This window comes from Aedes albopictus, chromosome 2 (assembly GCF_035046485.1).
Source record: "Aedes albopictus strain Foshan chromosome 2, AalbF5, whole genome shotgun sequence".
NCBI lineage: Eukaryota > Metazoa > Arthropoda > Insecta > Diptera > Culicidae > Aedes > Aedes albopictus.
Window position 1 is genome coordinate 48,718,958 of NC_085137.1, and position 19,522 is coordinate 48,738,479.

General features: G+C 45.1%; 1 long non-coding RNA gene across 1 annotated transcript in view; it reads right to left on the reverse strand.

Moving 5' to 3' along the window:
• LOC134287584 (uncharacterized) overlaps window positions 1-19,522 on the reverse strand; it is a 90,120-nt gene that overhangs the window by 16,438 nt on the left and 54,160 nt on the right. The window lies entirely within an intron of this gene.

A 19,522-nucleotide genomic window follows, 5' to 3' on the forward strand; every position in this document is an offset into this window, starting at 1 on the left:
GATACTCTATGCTCAAGGAAGTCAAGGATATTTCCAATACGAAAAGTTCCTGGACTGATCGGGAATCGAACCCAGCATGGTCATGCTGAATATCCACGCCTTTACAGCTGTGGCTATATGACCCAAAAAAGTTTAGGCATATTACTGTCCAAAAAAGAGGTTACCAAATCACATTTAAATAACATCGTTATAATATTTACTTATTATTATTAATTTTTATTTATATTTTCAGAACTAGGCTGGTTCATCTCTTAATTATAATATTTGTCCATTGAAACAATTTCTCCGATAGACACGTTTTTTACTAGCATGCAAGTTGCATCAAGTTTATCCCACCTAATGTCTATTGCTGGATACTGCATAATACAAATTCTATTCATCTAAGACACGCACTCATCCAACCGCAACTATTTTCTAAAAGCTTCCGACGACGACGACGACGACGACGACGACGACGTAGAGACCGACAACCTCTCATCGAGTCTCGCGTGCCACTGCCCTCTTCAAAAATGCTACTTCAAGTGGTCGTCAACATTCCTATCCCCGTTTTAGCAGCTTTCCTCGACGTACCGCAGTCTTTTAAGCGCGCTGTGCTTCGAGAACAAGTTTTGCGAGAAGAGTCATTGCGCTGATAAGAACTCCACCGATTTTACCGTCCACCTCTTCGTATATCCACTTGCCGGCCGGTATGACTTCCAGCGGTTTTATCGGTCTGTTTTGCCGTGGGAGCACAAAGTTTTTTTTTGGCCTTGAGTTGGCACTAATCAGGTTGTTTGTATTCCTGGTTAGGAATCCAAAGCCGACATCGGTTTGTCAGTTAAATTTAAAACGATAATCGAATCAACAATCAACAATCAGCTCAACCAACTACGACTTGAACGTGCTCCAATTCGATTAGATCTCAGGTGAATCGAAAGAAAAAGTGCTCTTGATCCGAGCACAAATTTCGTAAATCGCAAGGAAAGGAAAAGTTTGTTTTCGGAAGCTTGAAATCAGGTTATCCAAGCTGGGGTATGTTTTTGTGCGATTTTAATTGTAGGAAAAGCCAGAAAACTGGATCAGAATGTGATAACTAGATTATTGCAGAATTTGCACTAAAATATATATAGCATGGCTCATTATTGAATTACATTAAATTTTACATCCGTTTAACGCTAAATGATTCAACAGCTGTTGTTTTGTATTTTCTATATATATAGGGTGTTAGGTTCGTGAGTGCAAACTTTTTAAAAGGTGATAGAGGACCGTAAATGGTGAGAAGAAAAGTTCTACGCATATGGTCAAATCTCAACCGTTTCGTAGTTATTAAACTTTCCATGTTTTTGATTATTATTGTTTTAACTGGCTATAACTTAAAAATGGACAAACTTATCGCAAGTTTTTTACTCTTATTCGAAAGATTATTGAATTTTCTATTAAATGGCATCTTTGTATCGATTGGTTTAGTTAAAAAACTAAGTTTTCCAGAGCAAATAGTTCAAAAGTAGTGTGTTTTAATTTGTTTTTGTCAATTATCTTTTAAAATTCTTTCTTAGATAAAGCTGTGGCCCCTGTTTCACTCTACAAATCGTTCTTTAACACCAAACTTCTAGCTCTTATCGTTTACTTCCAATTTCGATTTAAATGTGCGGCACAGTGCGCGAAAAAGTGCTTTACCTTGACAGTTGCAAATTTATGATCTAAAATGCGATGTTTAAATCGAAATTGCAAGAAAACGATAAGAGATAGAAGTTTGATGTCAAAGAACGAATTGTAAAGTGAAACAGGGGCCAGAACTCTGCCTAAGAAAGAATTAAAAATTATTACGCATTTTTTAAAGATAATTTACAAGAACAAATTCAAACTCACCAGTTTTGAGCTATTTGCTGTGGAAAACTTAGTTATTTAACCAAACCAATCGATTCAAAGATGCCATTTGATAGAAAAATCAATAATCTGTCGAAAAAAGGTAAAAAAAACTGCGATAAGTTTGACCATTTTGAAGTAATAGCAAGTTAAGGCAATAAGAATCATAAACATGGGAAGTTCAATAACTACGTAAGGGTTGAGATTTGACCATATGCGTAGAACATTTTTTTCATGGTCCTCTTTATGGTCCTCTATCACCCTTTAAAAAGTTTGCACTCAGGAACCTAACACCCTGTATATATAGAAAATACAAAACAACAGCTGTTGAATCATTCATTCGTTAAACGGATGTAAAATTTAATGTAATTCAATATTGAGCCATGCTCGAAACGAAATAAGCGTGTTTTTGTGTCATATTAGTTTAAAAATAAGCCATAAATAACTGACAAAACACAATCCATATACTACGAGTTAGTTATTGCGTTCTGATCGGGTTAGCATCGCACGCCCGCAAGAGCTGGAGTTGATTCGATCGATCAATGGCCATCATCATCATCATCTTCTTCAGTGTGTTGTGCTGTGCTGTTCGGTTTGAAGAACCCACGCTCGGAAATGTGCCGAAATTGAGTGGGAATTGGCGATGTACGCGCGTGCTAGAGATCTCTCTCAAGATATTCGGATCGACGTTTTTTTTTTCCTACCATCGCTGCTGTATCTTAATTATCAGCAGATGGGATATGTGATCCGCAAAATGGTCTAATAGAGCGCTAATATTGCCAATAATTGCTTCGCGTATAATAATGATTAGAAAATTGACTTGCATGATTGCGATCAGCAAACTCTCACTTTCTTTCAGGTGCTTGGAGTTTGGAGCGCTAATTTTCTGTTATTTTGTTTTGAATTTGTTTTAAATACCTACATGAACAACACTACGACTCTTTTCGGACATTTTTCTCTAGTTTTCTTTTGCAACTTTGCTTCGTACGAAATCCATTATCTACAAGATAATATATCTCAGCATTTTAGGTTGCTCTTGAGTCTTGACTAGCAGTTTGTGCCCCTTACCTACCTTGATACCTTGTTGGCTACAAAGTAACTTTACTCCAATGCCGAGCGTATAGTAGAGCTCCATCTTCGTCGGTCTTGGGCGATGTTCCTCCAGTTTCCCCGAACATGTAGGGATCGTAGATCTTCTTCAACCGCGTGCAGCCAGCGAGTTCGCGGCCGCCCACGAAGTCGCCTACCTCTACCGGGTTCTCTGCTGAATATTGTTTTCGCTATTCTTTCTTCCGACATTCGCACTACGTGTCCAGCCCACTGAAGTCTGCCGTATTTTATACGTTTCACAATATTCGCATCTTCGTACACTTGGTACAACTCGTGATTCATGCGTCTGCGCCACACTCCATTTTCTTGTTTCCCACCGAGAATTGTCCGCAGCACTTTGCGCTCAAAAACTCCAAAAGCTTTTCGGTCTACCTCCTTTAACGTCCACGCTTCGTGACCGTAGAGGGCAACCGGAAGAATCAGCGTCTTATACAGAGCGAATTTTGTTTGCGTTTGCAAGTTACGGGACCTAAGCTGGCTACGCAATCCGTAAAAGGCCCTATTCGCAGCTGCAATACGCCTTTTCACTTCACGGGAAACGTCATTGTCACATGTCACAAGTGTTCCAAGATAAACAAATTCTTCAACAACTTCAAACACTTCCCCATCAATCACTACCTCAGCACTAACACCACTAGGCCTGCTTCTGTCTCTACCCGCTATCATGTACTTCGTCTTGGTAGAGTTAATCGTCAAGCCTATCCTCGCTGTCTCTCTCTTCAGAGGAGCATAAGCTTCCTCCACTGCCCTACGATCGATGCCGATGAGATCAATATCGTCCGCAAAACCGAGGAGCATGTGCGACCGTGTGATGATAGAGCCATTCCTCTGCACGCCTGACCTCCTCATCGCTCCTTCGAGTGCAATGTTGAACAATAAATTTGAAAGAGCATCCCCCTGCTTCAATCCATCCAAGGTCACAAACGACGTAGACACTTCGTCCGCGATCCGAATACTTGATTTTGATCCATCCAGCGTTGCGCGTATCAGCCTAATTAGTTTCGCCGGAAAACCATGTTCTGACATTATCTGCCAAAGCTCATTTCTTTTCACTGAATCGTACGCTGCTTTAAAATCAATGAACAGATGGTGAGTCTGCAAGTTATATTCCCGAAATTTATCTAGGATCGTCCGCAGGGTAAACATTTGATCCGTCGTTGATCGGCCCTCACGAAAACCAGCCTGGTATTCGCCGACGAAGGACTCCTCAAGAGGTCGCAGTCTGTTGAACAGGACACGCGACAGTATCTTATACGCCGAATTTAAAAGGGTAATCCCTCTGTAATTGGCACACTCCAGTCTGTGCCCTTTCTTGTAGATTGGGCATATGAGGCCATCCAACCAACTGGTGGGCAATTCTTCATCCTCCCAAATCTTTATAATGATCTGATGGATTGATTGATGTAGCTGCTCGCTTCCGTGCTTAAGAAGTTCGACCGGGATCTCGTCCTTCCCAGCAGCCTTGCTGTTTTTCAGCTCCTTAAGGGCCTTTTTAACCTCATCCAGTGTTGGTGGTTCCACTGCTTGACTGTCATCCATTATGTTAATCCTGTTCCTGGGTGCTCCTTCGCTGCTACCATTCAACAAATCTTCGAAGTGCTCCTTCCACCTGGCTGCCACCATTGTTTTGTCTGTCAGCAAATTTCCTTCCCGGTCATTGCACATGGCGGGCACTGGCGCAGTCTTGTGCCGCGCGCCATTGACAGTTGCATAAAATCTCCGCATATCGTTCCTGTCCATACTTTCCTGCGCTTCAGCAATAACACTCTCTTCGTGTTGCCGTTTTTTTCTGCGGTGGATTCGTTTCTCTTCTGCTCTTGCAACCCTGTACCGCTCTCTGTTCTGCCGGGTACCGGCCACTAGCATTCGACTTCTGGCGGCATTCTTTTCGTTCGTCGCTCGTTGGCAGTCCTCGTCAAACCAACCATTACGTTGGCGTCGCTGAGCGGTACCAATCACCTCTTGCGCTGTTGTTGTCACTGCTTCGTGGATACTTCCCCATAAGCTGTTGACATCTCCAGATCCGTTGGTCTCTCCTATCCTCTCGTCTAGCTTCTGATGGTACTGTGCAGCAACCCCTTCGGCTGACAAGCGCTGGATATTGAAACGCATCGTCCTGTTGTTTCTTGAACTCGTGACGCTGGATAATCGCGCCCGAATTTTAGCGGCTACAAGATAATGATCCGAGTCGATGTTCGGGCCTCTGTAGGACCTCACATCTATGACGTCCGAGAAATGTCGCCCGTCGACCAGCACGTGGTCTATCTGGGAGCAAGTGTCACCACTCGGGTGTCGCCAGGTGTGTTTTCGGATATTCTTACGTGCGAAGTAGGTACTGCTGATTGCCATCCCTCTAGCAGCAGCGAATGTCACAAGGCGCAGACCATTATCGTTGGTAACAGAATGAAGGCTTTCCGTTCCAATGACAGGCCGAAAGAAACTTTCTCTGCCGATCTGCGCATTTGCATCTCCGATGACTATTTTGACATCTTGTTTTGGGCACTCTCCGTAGGCCTTATCAAGGCTCTCATAGAACTCATCCTTCATGTCATCGGGTTTGTCGTTCGTTGGCGCATAGATGCTGATCAGGCTGTAGTTGAAGAACTTGCCCTTCATCCTCAACACACAGATTCGGTCGCTTATCGGCTTCCACCGAATAACTCGCTTCATCTGCTTCCCGATCACTATAAAGCCAACTCCGCGTTCTGCCTTATCGCCGCCGCTGTAGTAGATGTGGTACTTGAATGAAGTGTTGGCGATGAGAACCACCGCTCGGAATTCGCGTTCTCCAGTTTTGGGCCAGCGTATCTCCTGGATAGCAGCCACATTAACGCCGACATTCTGCAGTTCACGAGCCAGGAGCCCAACACGTGCGGGTTCATTCAAAGTTCTCACGTTCCAAGATCCGACTTTCCAATCGTTGTCCTTTATTCGTTGCCGGGTCTGTTGCCGTTGAATCAATCCGTTTACTCTACTATTGCTTTTCTGGGTGTTTGAAGGTTTTCAGCAGGCTACCTTACCGGGGCCGCGCTGCCTACATTGCGTTGAAGGGGCTGCCTTCTTAGGTATAGCTGACGCAATACAGCATTTCATACTCAGCCGCTGGATGCCAGAACAGACGCTGTTTGAGCCGCACCTCCTTGGTGAACAGACGCTCGGGACGTACCTCCTCAATCTAGCTGAAGTCAGAAGGACAACAGTGCCCAGGCTGCACTACCAGCTAAGCACACAACTCTTAGCTGGCGGTCTTTGTCATCGTTTGACCCGTGGAAGCATGAGGTAGGAACTTGTGAGGACCAGAGCTATGTTGGACGCTCTCCTTATCGACTCACCGTTTTGTGCCCCTTCACGCAACTTAATTCATTTACGCACATAATATGGTTCCGTTGACGCATCACTTTACCGTTTATTCAGCTTAATTCGATGACCGTGAAGTTTAAAAAGTGTTGAAAATTATCCAAAATTGAGCGTGCTCCAGGGGAGAAACCGCTCGGTCCTACCACCCATCATTCAACATAGCGGCCATACACGTAAGAGATCCATTCGGTTTTTTCTTCCCCTAGTCACTCTTTGGCACCGCTATCAATCAAATTCAGTTATTGCAGCTACGCCTAATCGTTCCGGAGTGTTTTTGTAAGAGAAAAGTTCCACTCGACACCGCACCGCACGACTGATCGGGCAGGTGAAAATGGTAATGTTCCAATCGTTAAGCGTCCACACAGTTTTGACGGCCTACTTTCGATATCAGCCCGAACCGAACGTCCCGGCCTACCCGGCCAGAGCGGTCGGCAGTTTGTGTGTTTACGCGCGTTTTTGCGTGAACAAGAAAAAAACGATCTAGTGCTGGGAAAATTGGTTTCCAGTGGCGTTGTGGATGCGATGCGATGAGCTAATTGCCAATCATTATCATTAGTATTGTTTGCTTGTTTTGAAAAACAGAAAAGTAAAACATTTCTCCGGTTCCCGCCGGGAACGAAGATTGATGGCGGTAGCTTTTGTTTACATCGTTGCGGATTGGGAGAATGCAAGCTATAGAACCGGGAAATACCGCAATCAATTGCAGTGCATCCATCAAGCATGGTTAGACCCTTTCAAGACGTATCTTCTTCCCACAAATTTAGAATTAATCTAGAAAGCTCCGTTGGCTATATTAGCTCAAACTGGTTGAACATATCTAATATGGATGCTGTTCTGTGAATGAACGGAATGAAAATGTATAATTCAATAGAAACTATGGCTAACTATGGCATCCGTTAAAACTATACTTAGGGAAGTGGAACCATCTCGGCAGGGGTCCTATTTTGGGCACTTTTCTGCTATAACTCAGCCAATTCCAAATCAATTGACATACTTTTTGGAAAGCGATGAGATACTTATAGTATCTAGTCGATCCGTGTACAAAATTTCAAGTCAATTGGTTTGGAATTGACTGAGTTATAGCGAAGAGTGCCCAAAATACCGGTCGCTGCCCAAGTGGTTCGCTACCCTATTCAGCGATTCCCGTCTTAGCAGTTAGTTGAGAATAGGGAAGGAATATTAGTAAGCATTTTTTCATTTATTTAGAATTACATCAAATTCAAGATAAAACTAGATCAACAATATTTCTCGATAATACACTGTTCAGGGTTGTTGTCCGTCATTCTTGCAACATGCCCTGCCCACCGTATCCTTTCGGCTTTGGCTATCTTTTGGATGCTAGGTTTGTCGTAGAGTGCAGCGAGCTCGTGGTTCATCATTCTCCGGCAAACATCATTCTCCTGAACACAGCCGAAGATCGAAAACTCTGTGTGCTTGCAGGTCCTCCTCGAGCATAGTCCATGTCTCCTGTCCGTGGAGAATCATCGTTCTTATTAGCGTTTTGTACATGGTGCATTTGGTGCGTGGGTGAGTCTTTCTAGACCACAGCTTCTGCTGGAGCCCGTAGTAGCCACGACTTCCACTAATGATGCGCCCTCGTATTTCAAGTCCAGCATTGTTGTCTGCCATCAGTAAGATCCGAGGTAGACGAATTCCTCAACCACTTTGAAGTTATCCTCGTCTAACGTGACAATATTGCCTCCCAGACGGACCCGGTCGTGTTCGGTTCCGCCTACCAGCATGTACTTTGTTTTTAGGGCATTCACCACCAGTCCGACCTTTGCTGCTTCGCGTTTCAGGCGGGTGTACAGCTCTGCCACCGTTCCAAATGTTCTTGCAATAATATCCATGTCATCCGCAAAGCACACAAATTGTCCAGATTTTGTGAAAATCGTTCCCCGGCTGTTGAGCTCGGCTCGTCACATCACACCTTCCAGAGCGAAGTTGAAGAGTAGACATGAAAGTCCGTCACCTTGTCGCAGTCCTCGGCGAGATTCGAATGAACTGTATAGTTCACCCGAAACCCTTACGCAGTTTTGAACACCGTCCATCGTTGCTTCAATCGGTCTAGTCAGCTTCCCAGGAAAGCCGTTTTCGTCCATGATTCTCCATAGCTCTGCGCGGTCGATACTGTCGTTTGCCGCTTTGAAGTCGATGAACAGGTGATGCGTTGGAACCTGATATTCACGCCATTTCTGAAGGATTTGCCGTACGGTAAAGATCTGGTGCGTTGTCGACCGGCCGTCGATGACGCCGGCTTGATAACTTCCCACAAACTTATTCGTTTTAGGTGACAGACGACGGAAGATGTAGGCAGCATACAAAATAGTGATCGCCCTGAAATTCTCACATTCCAAATGGTCACCTTTCTTGTGAATGGGCCAGATTACCTCTTCCTTCCACTCCTCCGGTAGCTGTTCGGTTTCCCAGATCCTGACTATCAGCCGATGCAGACAGGTGGCCAACTTTTCTGGGCCCATCTTAATGAGTTCAGCTGCGATACCATCGTTACCAGCTGCTTTGATGATTTTGAGCTGGTGAATGGCGTCCTTAACTTTCCTCAGCGTGGGAGTTGGATCATTTCCGTCCTCCGTTGCACTGGCGTCATCGTTTCTTCCGTTGCCGTGGGCTCCCGTGCCTACGTTCTCTACGCCGTTCAGGTGCTGATCGAAGTGCTGCTTCCACCTTTCGATCACCTCACGTCCGTCCGTCAAGAGGCCTCCGTCTTTATCCCTGCATATTTCGGCTCGCGGCACGAAGCCGTTGCGAGATGCGTTGAGCTTCTGATAGAACTTCCGTGTTTCTTGGGAACGGCACAGCAGTTCCATTTCTTCACACTCCGCCTCTTCAAGGCGGCGCTTTTTTCCCGAAAGAGGCGGGTCTGTTGTTTCCGCTTCTGTTTGTAACGTTCCACGTTCTGTCGAGTCCCTTGCTGCAGAATTACCGCCCTCGCAGCGTTCTTCTCCTTCAAAACCGTTCTGCACTCTTCGTCGAACCATTCGTTCCGTCGATTACGTTCCACGTACCCGATGGTGCTCTCGGCTGCGTCGTTGATGGCTGCGTCGTTGATGGCTGCTTTCACTGTACTCCAGCAGTCCTTTAGAGGGGCCTGGTAACGCCCTCATCTGGTAACGCGGCCTCGAGATTCTGCGCGTATGCTGAGGCGACATCCGGTTGTTTCAGTCGCTCTAGGTTGTACCGTGGCGGTCGCCGGTACCATACATTGTTGATGACGGAGAGTTTTGGGCGCAGTTTGACCATCACCAGATTGTGGTCGGAGTCGATGTTGGCGCCACGATAGGTCCTGACGTCGATAATGTCAGAGAAGTGCCGTCCGTCAATCAGAACGTGGTCGATTTGAGATTCCGTCTGCTGTAGTGATCTCCAGGTGTAACGATAAGGGAGGCTGTGTTCGAAAAAGGTGCTACGTATGGCCATATTTTTGGAGGCGGCGAAATCAATGAGTCGTAGTCCGTTTTCGTTCGTCTGCTGGTGGGCGCTGAACATACCAATCGTCGGTCTGAATTCCTCCTCCTGGCCTACCTGAGCGTTCAAATCTCCTATGATGATCTTGACGTCGTGGGGGCAGCGATCGTACTCGCGTTCGAGCTGAGCGTAAAATGCAACCTTGTCATCATCAGTACTTCCGGAGTGTGGGCCGTTCTTTCGTCGATCGGCCACCAACCGATCACGCGCCTCTGCATTTCAGCCATCACGATGAAAACTGTTCCCAGCTCGCGTGTGTTGCCGCAGCTCTGGTAGATGGTATGATTACCTCTAGACGTTCGCACCTTGGATCCTGTCCAACACACCTCCTGCAGCGCTACGATGCCGAACCCGCGGTCCTTCAGTAGATCGACGAGTATGCGGGTGCTCCCAATGAAGTTGAGAGATCGGCAGTTCCACGTACCGATTTTCCAATCGCAAGTCCTTTTTGTTCGCTGAGGTCTTTGCCGTTGGTCTTGGTTCGTATTATTCTGTTGCTGATTTTCCGTTACAATGATTTTTTACATCTGGCTCGTAGGGCCTGACACGAACCCCCTACTTTCCGGAGGACCATAGTGCACAGTTGAGCTTAGAGTCCTTCCCTGGCACTCGGACGTAGATCAGCCGCCCCTAACATGGGGATCAGACGCTGTTGTGAGCCGCTCCTCCTAGAGAACAGACGGTCAGGTTTTCCGAAGCAAACCCCCCCTTCCCTGTCAGCCTACGACCAAAGTTCCCACCGGGGTTGGTTACCCAATCTTCCCTAAGGTTGCTCATAGTTTACGGCCGCTACCACAAGGAGGTAGGGATAGGAGTTGCTGGGCAGAGGCTAGTGGATTACAATGGGATCTGAATTGCGCAGCATACCCAGCCTTTACCGTGCCATATGCTCTCAATATAAGATGAATTTCTAAATCAAATAAGCCCAAGATTATTGAAATCTGTGAATGACTATACCATGCCTTTCAACCAGATCATTCGACTAAATGTGATAGGTTTTCTTATCTACAAAATAGGGTTCGACCAAATGTCCTTCAACTAAACGCCATTCGATTTAATATCATAGATTCGTAATTAGCACTCTTCCATCTGAGCACTACTTCATTTTTACCGACAGTCTAACCTCTCTGGATGCGGTTAATGAAACCGAAGAAGCACTCAGTGTACTTCCTAAATTGAATACGCCAAGCTTTGAGTGCTTTGTCCAAACGCTCATACAGCATCACCCTAACATGGGCCCCTTCACATTGCTTGATTCCGGGCAATAAGAAAACGGAGAGGGTGATATTTACGATCGTCAAATCGCCTTCAGCGATTTTTTTTGCATTGGCCCGTCAGGAGACCTTCATCAGCTGGCAACACAAATGGAGAGATGGAGATATGTCATCCCAAAGATGTCGAGGAAGCTATGGTTCAAAGGGTAGGATTAGAGCCACGATTTCATTCGTGAAATGTGTCGGCTGATGTCCAACCACTATTTGTTAAACCCACATACCTTCCGCAATGGGCTCTTGGAAAACAATCTCTAAGTCTGCGGCGTGGCTTACCAGAATATTGAGTAAGTCGTGTGGGGATGCGCTGAGCATCGTGAGGTCAGATCTGAGCTGTACGAAATTCTCCAGATCCGTGGAAAATAACAGAAACTTGTTACGGAAGTGTTGGCAGGTCTTGATTTGGAGTACAAGAATATGATCGTTTATCGTCTACCGATAAAGTCATTCCTTTTGGTTCCGTAACAGATCAGGACAATCTGTCCCATCAATGTTTTTAGTATAAGTGAGTACTTTGTCTCCCCAAACTAATATAGTATGGAAGCAGTAAAAAAAATGTAAAATATAAACAATATAAAAACAAAAATGCATAAGTTATTTCGGCTCCGTTATGGCCATGTGACGGCCGAGCATTCCAAATAAACCAATAAGTAAAAAAATACAGAAGAGCACAAATGTTTCTTGAATTTTCACGTGACAGGAAGTGCAACACTACGTGGTGTTACAGTAATCCCACAGTTATGGATAGCCCACAGATATGGTCACCCCAGCGGGATTGCAAGAAGCGTTGAGCTACGGAATCGTCGCGGTGGAACATTTAAGGAATTTCTTTTGAGGCGTCATCCGGATATCAAGAAAAAGTTGGTAAACAATCTCTTAAAGGCAGGTGCAAAAGTTACCGAGGCTCAGTTGCGCAATTGGTTCCAGGAGGCGGAAGAGCTGCTGCGAAAGGATGGCTTTGATATGGAAGTTTTCAACAATCCAGAGCGAATTCTGAACTTCGATGAATCAGGATTCCAACTTGTTCCAAAGCGTTACAAAGCATTGTGTTCGGACCAGGAAAACTCTTACTTCATTGTTACAATGAAATGAATTTGAACTGATGTAATCAGGTCTACTTTCCGTAGCTACAAGCAGCAGATTCCTGTAATATGAAGAATAACCTGGTAAACATGACAGAAATATAAAGCAAATAAAGTGCAAAAACGTTCAAACATTGAGTAAGGGGCTATTCATAGATTATGGTATTTTTTTGTCATTTTAAAGCCACCATTCTTCCCTTGCATGATGTTTTTTCTCCACACAAATTACTTTTTTGCGTATGGAGCGTGCAATTTTTATGATTTTCCTAATCCATATTCCCTCACATAATTTGTGTGAGGCCCCAAATAGTAAAAATAATATTTTTATGTTAAGAAAAACCCCGAAACGATGCTAGGGTTCATTTGCATATTTTGTAATGCAGAGAGAGAAGCGAGTCTCTTGAGGTGTTACGATCCATACATGAAATTAAGACCTTCCACACAAAATTTGTTTACGTGGGGAGTGAAGGGGGTAAAATTACAATTTTTGCGTTACGTAATGTGTAAACGAACTCCCAAACTTCCAAGATTTCGTTTAAATTACTTTGCATATTATTTTAGAATTATTTATGATGAGTAGTTGTCGTTGATCCATAATATGAGCCAAAATGATCCATAACTGTGGCTGAGAATTCTGGTGATCCATAACTGTGGGACGACCGACGTTAAATAATCTGTTTTTTATAGATATTTTTGATCAATAACCAATAGGTTTTATATTTTTTCCTGAAAATTTACAATATTTTGCTTCTATTTCGCCTATCAATAACCTGAGGACATGTTTTATTATATTTTTTATTCATCAATAGACTGCGAAGTATGCCTTAGCCTATTCATAACTGTGGGGTGACTGTATGTGCTATATCATTTCCTGTCGCTTAAACACTTGAATCTTTTCTTGCCATGAACCAAGCTTCCAATTTCCTGTTCCGTTAATTCTTTCGTGCAGTAATGTTGACGCCGTCCTACCATATTTATATAACTGAATAAAAGGTCCGAGAAAATTGACCACCACGGGAGACACACCATTAGTGGCGGAACATTCGCATCGAATCTTGGAAACTGAGCCAATTAGTCACTAAATAAGCCGAACTCGATCCACTGCGACCATTATCCCATAACTCTGTCGAGTCAACAGCGCAGAGTGCGGACCAGCAGCGAAGAGGTTCCAAAGAAAGTGGTATAGATAGCTTATACAGTGCACACACCTACCAAACGAACCCAGGAAGACGTTCTGTCTGCGTGAGGCTTAGTAATTAAATCATTCCGACGGCCGATCGGAGCCATTTTTTCGCTGCCGGTAATCTATTTCCGCGTGACAAAAGCATTTATTATGGTGACATTTTTCCACCTCTTTCTGTCTCTCTGTGTGTTTCTGCTGGGCCCGGTTTCAGTTGACTGCGGCGCGTGTGCGTGTCTCTAGAAGAGCGCTATCGCACACAAATGGCAGTGATGCATGCAATGTGCACAAACGGGCTACAGGCGAGATTCATGACTTGAAGATCTTCGTATCCAGCGGAGATCTCCTACTAAAGGCAAGCGCGCTAAATGTGTGTACCTCTCTCGTGAACTGCCATGCAGGCAGTCAAACAAACGTGTGGAGGATTTCCATTTCCTATACCAAGCCGGGCGATCGGGGAGTTACTCGGCGATACCTTCAATGGGGGCTCGATCCCCACTCACTTCCATTGAATGTATCGACTGGACTGCCTGGATGGAGGTGACAGGGTACGGTGAAGAAATTGGCGAATGCCTTTCCTCTATGCACTCGGGGTATGACCGGACCGGGTGCACAGGATAGGTGGTTGTGCAACCTGAACAAATATGAAGATTATAGCGTAAAAAGGGTGCTTAAAGGTCTAGCTACTCTAGAGCCCGGCGGTCGTTCGCTGCTGCATTCATCGCCGTCGTCGCTGATGTCGTCGTCCAACGGGAAGGTGCATTCACATCGGAAGCTCCACCACGAGAACCCACTTAATGCAGATCACAAGTGAATGTAAAATCAATTAGCATAATACTCTCATGTGAGGGAAGGCAATTTATTGAGTTGACAGCTGTGGATATACCCCGGCGGATGTCGTTGGATGTGGAGGAGCGAAGCGCGCGGCCGACCGAAGATGATAACTGCCAATTATTTATATGTCCCTCCGCCCGGTTCACCCCGTTGTTGTAGACAACGCCGACGGACGGTGTACGATGGGAAGACATAGGTTCGTCTTTGGTAATTCTATTCCATCATGTCTCTTTCAGAGCTCCGAAGAAGTTGACTACGGGCGAACCCATCTATTTCTAATGCAGGATGCAGTCCATAATCACGTTCGCGTCTCGGGGCTTGGCCACGTAAAATAGGTACCTTCTGTCACTCTCGGATCGATTTACGCAACGTATTGCGTTGCAAAGGTATTGTCATATGCAGTACTCACACTGCAGGGGTTCTCAACGTTCTAGACAAGTAGTGAAGTTTGTTTCTGAAAAGGTACACCGCATATTTTCCATAATGATCCGCAATCAAATTCTCTCTATTTCTATTATAACTTACACCTCTACCATCGAACATTTTTAATAAGCAGTTTTGGAATGTTTAGGAGCTGCCGGATGTGGCCACCTGAGCTAATCTCCGGAGAAACCTGCTACATACTGTATACAGGGGTTCCACGTTCACAATCCATTTTTGACGACTTCAAAGTATTGAGTTCAGAAGTATGGTGTCTTAGAAGAGTTTGTTCTATATACTTAACTCCTTTTTCTGAAATTTCCCCTTTGTGATAAATTCACCTAAAAGTGCGATAGGAATCCACTTTTCTTATAAATAAAGATAGAGTATTGGAGGGCATCCATTCAGTACGCCACGCAAAATTTGAGAATTTTAGACCCCCTTCCCTTTCATACGGATTGTTCTAATAATAAACTCGTACTTTATGGATGCCCCTTGGTGTCCTTTGCAAAGATGCAGAAAAATGTATTGTGGAAAGTTTGCCGATTAAACTACATATTTCCTTATTTGTTCAACTTTAAGAGTTACGTGTCATATTTTGTGGACGACCCCTTGTAATAGATTTTCTAATATAACTGTTTCTAGGGATTTTTGGGAATATTAGAGTATTCTATAAAGTTGTTCTTTGTGATGAAATACACCTCCTTCTGCTTTTATCTTCTTACTGATATAACGTTCCAAGTGGAACAGAGCCTGCTTCTCAACAGAAATCCCAAAAAAACTTCTTGAAGGAGCCCCTCTCTTTCACGTGTTTATTCAGAAGAATGAATAAAAAAGGAGAAATACTGCCCACGCTATTAATTACAGCTGCGATTTCTCTAAAAAAGTCCTGCTATGATTCCTTCGTGGATTGATACGAGGATATTTCAGAAATTTTCTTACAACATTTTCAGCTGGGAATCACCTTGAAATTTCTTTAGGAGCTGGGATTGCTTCAATAGTGATGCTGGAAAACTATCACAAACTTATAGTAGAATCCACCAAGAAGTTTTGCTGAGATTTCTCAGGCAATTTCTGCCGGCAATTCTCTAAGAATTTTAGAAGGGCTCTCAAGAGGAATATCTAGAGCAATCCTAGCTGAAAATATTTGGGAATTTGTATAAGAATATGTTTAAAATTTAAAGGGAGTTAATTGAACTGATGACCGGACTCAAGCTCGTGGAGTAGCCAGACTTTTGTCATGAGATAGCAACTTTATGTTGACTATCGAAGGAATTCAGCAATTTGAACTCACCCTGCTACAACAAACCATCAGGTAGATCATCCCTTCCCGGAATGATTCTGCAGCCATAGGTAATCCTTGCGCTGATGGTGGGTACACTTTTATCATCATCATCATCATCATCATCAAAAATATGTTTAAGATTTCTTAGAGAAATTTCAAGATAAATGTCTTCAGGAATACCTGACGGGATTTTCTAGAGGAATCCTGCTGAGATTGCAGAAAAGAAAAGGGTTCTTTCAGGAATTTCTTCTGGGATTCCACCAGGGAATCTACGTTAGGTATTGTACCAAGAATTTCTGTATGGATTCCTCTAGGGATTTTTCCAAACATTTCAGAAGACATTTAGATTTCACTCTCAAAAATAATCCGAGAATGTCTGCTGAAGTTTTTTTTTTATTAGAGAGACTTTACCTCTGAGGCATTCGTCTCTATGCTGAAGTTATCATCGAGACATCTGAAGGGATACTCTCCCAGAAATTCCTCCTATGGTTCCTCCACAGATTCTAGTTGTGATTCCTCCATAAATTTCGGCATGGACTCACCCAAGAATTCTTCTGGCATTGGGGTAATTTTCCAATTGTTGCACGACTAAAACACGCCTATTGTTGCACACTCCATGTTATTCTTATGAGGTGTGCAACAATTGGCGAATTTTTTAGCCGTGCAACAATTGGAACATTATCCTACTACTAGAAATTTGTTGCTGGGACTCCTCCAGTAATTCCTGCTGTAATTTATTTATGGATTTCTCTTACTTAGGATTAGGTTTCCCTACTGGGAATCCTTTTGAGATTATTTAAGGAACTACTGCTTGCAACAAGACTGTTACTGGGGGTTTTCTAGACATTTCAGGTAGGAATCTCCTAATTTTCTCCCACTTCTTCCATTTGAATCAGATATCTTATTGCTTGAACTTGTTATTACCATGGATGGTTGTAAAGATTATCTGCGGGAATGTAGATTTTAAACGATTTTACTGCACCTAGTCCAGCGTCAATTCCCGGCACCAGTGCCGAGCTTCCAGCAAAATCAAATGGGAAATCAGTTCGGCATCCATCTTGGGCTGCAAAACGGTGAGTCGATAAGGAGAGCATCCAATATAGCTCTGGTCCTCACAAGTTCCTACCTCATGCTTCCACGGGTCAAGCGATGACAAAGACCGCCAGCTAAGAGTTGTGTGCTTAGCTGGTAGTGCAGCCTGGGCACTGTTGTCCTTCTGACTTCAGCTAGATTGAGGAGGTACGATCCGAGTGTCTGTTCACCAAGGAGGTGCGGCTCAAACAGCGTCTGTTCTGGCATCCAGCGGCTGAGTAAGAAACGCTGCACCACGCCCAGCTAGATCCAAGGTGGTAGCCCCATCAGCGTGGTCGTCCCAGTGTTGGTTGGGACGTTAAACAGAACTGGCACGATGGCCCTCCGGCGAGACAGGAGTGTTGGCGTAGGCCCAATAAGCCACCCGTAAAAAAACCCATTGCGAATAACATAGGAGAAAATACGACTCCATACAATCGGCAAAGACCCACGCGACGAAATAAGGACTACGATTGGAAACTTGGAACATGGAATTGCAAGTCACTAGGTTTCGCAGGATGTGACAGGATAATCTACGACGAACTACATCCCCGCAACTTCGACATCGTGGCGTTGCAGGAACTTTGTTGGACTGGACAGAAAGTGTGGAAAAGCGGGCATCGAGCGGCTACCTTCTACCAAAGCTGTGGCACCACCAATGAATTGGGAACAGGATTTATAGTGTTGGGCAAGATGCGACAACGTGTGATCGGGTGGCAGCCGATCAACGCAAGGATGTGCATTTTGAGAGTTAAGGGCCGTTTCTTCAACTACAGCATCATCAACGTCCACTGCCCACACGAAGGGAGACCCGATGACGAGAAAGAAGCGTTCTACGCGCAGTTAGAGCAAACATACGATGGTTGCTCGCCGCGTGACGTGAAAATCGTTGTCGGCGACATGAACGCGCAGGTAGGAAGGGAGGAAATGTACAGACCGGTAATCGGGCGAAACAGCCTGCACGCCGTATCGAATGATAACGGCCAGCGATGCGTAAACTTTGCAGCCTCCCGTGGTATGGTAGTCCGAAGCACCTTCTTCCCCCGCAAAGATATCCACAAAGCCACCTGGAGATCACCCGACCACCAAACAGAAAACCAAATCGACCACGTTCTAATCGACGGTAAATTCTTCTCGGATATAACCAACGTCCGCACTTACCGCAGTGCGAATATAGATTCGGATCACTACTTAGTCGCTGTATGCATGCGCTCAAAACTTTCGACAGTTATCACCACGCGTCGAAGTCGAACGCCGCGGCTCAACATCGAGCAACTTCGTAACGTAGAAGTGGCTCAAGACTACGCGCAGCAGTTAGCAGTGGCCCTACCAACGGAAGAGCAGCTTGGCGCAGCTACACTTGAAGATGGCTGGAGGGACATCCGATCCGCCATAGGTAGTATCTCGGCTACAGCACTAGGCTTCGCGACTCCGAATCACAGAAACGACTGGTACGACGGCGAATGTGAACAGTTGAAAAACGAGAAGAATGCAGCATGGGCGAGAATGCTGCAACACCGTACGAGAGCGAATGAGGCACGTTACAAACAGGCGCGGAACAGGCAGAACTCAGTCTTCCGGATGAAGAAGCGCCAGCAGGAAGAACGAGATCGCGAAGCGATGGAAGAGATGTACCGCGCTAAGGACACACGAAAGTTCTACGAGAAGCTGAACCGCTCGCGCAGAGGCTTTGTGCCACAAGCCGACATGTGCCGAGATAATCACGGGAATATTCTCACGAGCGAGCGTGAGGTGGTCGAGAGGTGGCGGCAGCATTACGATGAGCACCTCAATGGCGACATTGCAAGTACCGGAGGTGGCGTGGTAACAGATCTAGGAGTATGTGCACAGGACGAAAGACTTCCGGCCCCTGACCTTCAAGAGATTGAGGAGGAGGTTGGCCGGTTGAAAAACAACAAAGCCGCTGGAGCAGATCAACTACCAAGCGAGCTTCTAAAATACGGTGGAGAAGCACTGGTGAGAGCACTACACTGGGTCATTACCAAGATTTGGGAGGAGGAAGTATTACCGGAGGAATGGATGGAAGGTATCGTGTGTCCCATCTACAAAAAGGGCGACAAGTTGGATTGCGGGAACTACCGCGCGATCACACTACTGAGCGCTGCCTACAAGATACTCTCTCAAATTTTATGCCGCCGTCTATCACCGATTGCAAGAGAGTTCGTGGGGCAATATCAGGCTGGATTTATGGGTGAACGCGCTACAACGGACCAGATGTTCGCCATCCGCCAGGTGTTGCAGAAATGCCGCGAATACAACGTGCCCACACATCACTTGTTCATCGATTTCAAAGCGGCGTATGATACAATCGATCGAGAACAGCTATGGCAGATTATGCACGAATACGGATTCCCGGATAAACTGATACGGTTGATCAAGGCGACGATGGATCGAGTGATGTGCGTAGTTCGAGTATCAGGGACACTCTCGAGTCCCTTCGAATCTCGCAGAGGGTTACGGCAAGGTGATGGTCTTTCGTGCTTGCTGTTCAACATTGCTTTGGAGGGTGTAATAAGAAGAGCGAGGATAAACACGAGTGGGACGATTTTCACGAAGTCCG